This window comes from Arachis duranensis, chromosome 6, assembly GCF_000817695.3.
Source record: "Arachis duranensis cultivar V14167 chromosome 6, aradu.V14167.gnm2.J7QH, whole genome shotgun sequence".
Lineage (NCBI taxonomy): Eukaryota > Viridiplantae > Streptophyta > Magnoliopsida > Fabales > Fabaceae > Arachis > Arachis duranensis.
Window position 1 is genome coordinate 84827465 of NC_029777.3, and position 3710 is coordinate 84831174.

The 3710-nt window shown below is 32.1% G+C and overlaps 1 non-coding gene across 1 annotated transcript; it reads right to left on the bottom strand.

Annotated features, from left to right (window-relative positions):
- Positions 1-3314: 3314 nt before the first annotated feature.
- Positions 3315-3385, bottom strand: TRNAC-GCA (transfer RNA cysteine (anticodon GCA)). Its single transcript has one exon. It is a non-coding gene; the product is annotated as a tRNA-Cys (tRNA).
- Positions 3386-3710: the final 325 nt, after the last annotated feature.

Here is a 3710-nt window from a genome sequence, read left to right on the forward strand (position 1 = left end):
GGAATCTTCGTGGTATAAGCTAGAACTGATGGCGGCATTCAAGAGAATCCAGAAGGTCTAAACCTTGTCTGTGGTATTCTGAGTAGGATTCAATGATTGAATGACTGTGACGAGCTTCAAACTCCTGAGGGCTGGGCGTTAGTGACAGACGCAAAAGAATCACTGGATTCTATTCCGACCTGATTGAGAATCGACAGATGGATAGCCGTGCCGTGACAGGGTGCGTTGAACATTTCCACTGAGAGGATGGGAGGTAGCCACTGACAACGGTGAAACCCTTGCATACAGCTTGCCATGGAAAGGAGTAAGAAGGATTGGATGAAGACAGTAGGAAAGCAGAGAGACGGAAGGAACACAGCATCTCCATACGCTTATCTGAAATTCCTACCAATGAAGTACATAAGTATCTCTATCTTTATCTTTATGTTTTATTCATCATCCATCACCATTTGAGTTTGCCTGACTAAGATTTACAAGGTGACCATAGCTTACTCCATACCAACAATCTCTGTGGGATCGACCCTTACTCACGTAAGGTTTATTACTTGGACGACCCAGTACACTTGCTGGTTAGTTGTGCGAAGTTGTGATAAAGAGTTGAGATTATAGTTGTGCGTACCATGTTGATGGCGCCATTGATGATCACAATTTCGTGCACCACCCTTCCTATAGAAATATAAAAAGAAATATATAAATAAGATATTATATAGATATCTTTCTATTAAAAATATATAAATATACTAGATATCTTTCTTTAATTTTAACTAAAATATTTTTCTATTTTGAGCGCGGGTTTTTCTAGCCCAAGTGTATCTTATTTTTATCACGAATTATTTTCCTTGGTTAACAATGGTTGTACTTTTACCAATAGCCGGGGGTTCCTTAATATTCTTATTTCACATGGATATAGTAAATCTTGCTTGGGCTGCTTTAATGGTAGTTTTCACATTTTCCCTTTCTCTCGTAGTATGGGGAAGAAGTGGACTTTAAAGGTACGACTAATTGGGGTGGGGGATCCAACTGTATCAATTGTTTTCTAGCTGGGTTATTAAATTTTTCTATTGAATATTTTTCATTTCCTTTTAATTAATACCATACCAATTCCTTTAATTCAAATATATCCGCATTTCGGAAGTCTATTTTATTTGAGTGGTGTAATGTATTCTATGCATACTAAATACAAAATACTCTGTCAATCACCCAAATAGTGAAATTATTACCTTATTCTTGTTAAGGGGATGAAAAAAAGATAGGAAATTTTTTCCTATTCCAACCTAATTCTTCCTAAGATTTCTATTTAGATGACCTGGCTCTTACCAAAGTTATATATCGAAAATGAGTAACCGCGGAACCCCCTTTAACACCCCTTTTCCCTTTTTTCCCCTCTTTTCAAAGTTGGATTTCTAAGTTCTTTATTGAACTCATTTATTTGCAATCATGGTTAAAATGTAAAAAAGATTGGGGTTGACTACCAATCTTTTCAAAATACAGAAAAAGCTTCTCGTAGAAACTACCGATCATTTGTTAACTATTACAACTATTCCAACTATTTAATCAATTACTTCTTGGAAATGCTAAAAGTATTACTCAATTTTTTTATATGATACCGGGCCGGGATTGATATTAAGAATCAGAAACCCATAAATTTGAATAGCAAAAATAAGAGTTGCTTTTGGATTATTACATATATATTTTAGTGGAACCAATACAAAAAATGGATGAAATAAAGAAAAAATTGGAGCTACTATGTACATTAGATATAATGATGTAATGGAATTGAAATTCGATATATATAAGTCTATATATAAGAAGGTCGATCTGAATATTTAGATACATATCATATTGTAGATTGATCCATATTATATTATAGAGTAAAACTTTTTGCACTACAATTATAGAATAGATAATATAGATAATATGGTAGAAAGAAATCAAATTGATTTCTTTCTACCATATTATCTATATTATCTATTCTATAATTGTAGTGCAAAAAGTTTTACTCTATAATATAATATGGATCAATCTACAATATGATATGTATCTAAATATTCAGATCGACCTTCTTATATATAGACTTATATATATCGAATTTCAATTCCATTACATCATTATATCTAATGTACATAGTAGCTCCAATTTTTTCTTTATTTCATCCATTTTTTGTATTGGTTCCACTAAAATATATATGTAATAATCCAAAAGCAACTCTTATTTTTGCTATTCAAATTTATGGGTTTCTGATTCTTAATATCAATCCCGGCCCGGTATCATATAAAAAAATTGAGTAATACTTTTAGCATTTCCAAGAAGTAATTGATTAAATAGTTGGAATAGTTGTAATAGTTAACAAATGATCGGTAGTTTCTACGAGAAGCTTTTTCTGTATTTTGAAAAGATTGGTAGTCAACCCCAATCTTTTTTACATTTTAACCATGATTGCAAATAAATGAGTTCAATAAAGAACTTAGAAATCCAACTTTGAAAAGAGGGGAAAAAAGGGAAAAGGGGTGTTAAAGGGGGTTCCGCGGTTACTCATTTTCGATATATAACTTTGGTAAGAGCCAGGTCATCTAAATAGAAATCTTAGGAAGAATTAGGTTGGAATAGGAAAAAATTTCCTATCTTTTTTTCATCCCCTTAACAAGAATAAGGTAATAATTTCACTATTTGGGTGATTGACAGAGTATTTTGTATTTAGTATGCATAGAATACATTACACCACTCAAATAAAATAGACTTCCGAAATGCGGATATATTTGAATTAAAGGAATTGGTATGGTATTAATTAAAAGGAAATGAAAAATATTCAATAGAAAAATTTAATAACCCAGCTAGAAAACAATTGATACAGTTGGATCCCCCACCCCAATTAGTCGTACCTTTAAAGTCCACTTCTTCCCCATACTACGAGAGAAAGGGAAAATGTGAAAACTACCATTAAAGCAGCCCAAGCAAGATTTACTATATCCATGTGAATTTTTTCTCCTATCTCTATAAAAAATATCACTATGAAGGAATTATTTTACTATTGTTCACTAATTCTTGTTGTTTTTTTTGGTATTAATCTAATCACTGAGAATACTAGAAACTATAATAACTATATATATTTATTTAAATCGCTGGTACAGAGTCAAAGGGGGATTCGATTCTGCACTAAAACTATTATATTAACACGAAACAATTCAATAAATTCTATTAGAACATCAAACAAGTTTTGATCAGATTTCTAGTAGAGTCGGAAAACATTACAGATAAATTCGTTTTTCCTCTCATTTTTTTAATTAAAAGGTCAAAATTCAATTCTCTTGTCGATCAGGCGACACCCGGATTTGAACTGGGGAAAAAGGATTTGCAGTCCCCCGCCTTACCGCTCGGCCATGCCGCCAAAACGATATATATATGAGAATACCCTTTTTTTATTGAAAAAGAGATATGCACTTTGATCGACAAACGCAATAATGGAAGGACAAAACGGAACCGTTAACTATACAATTCCTGAACAATTCTTGAAATCGAAATGAGAAGATGGTTTTGTCGTTATGAGATAAAAAAAAATGCAATTTGATACAAAATTTATCAATATTGCTTTTTTTATTCAAAAAACCTTCTCCATTTTAATTATAACAGTAACTGTCAGTATATGTAAACCCTAGAATATAACTAGAAATTGTTACAGAGATAATATCTATCGGGTATCATATCCGTATTCC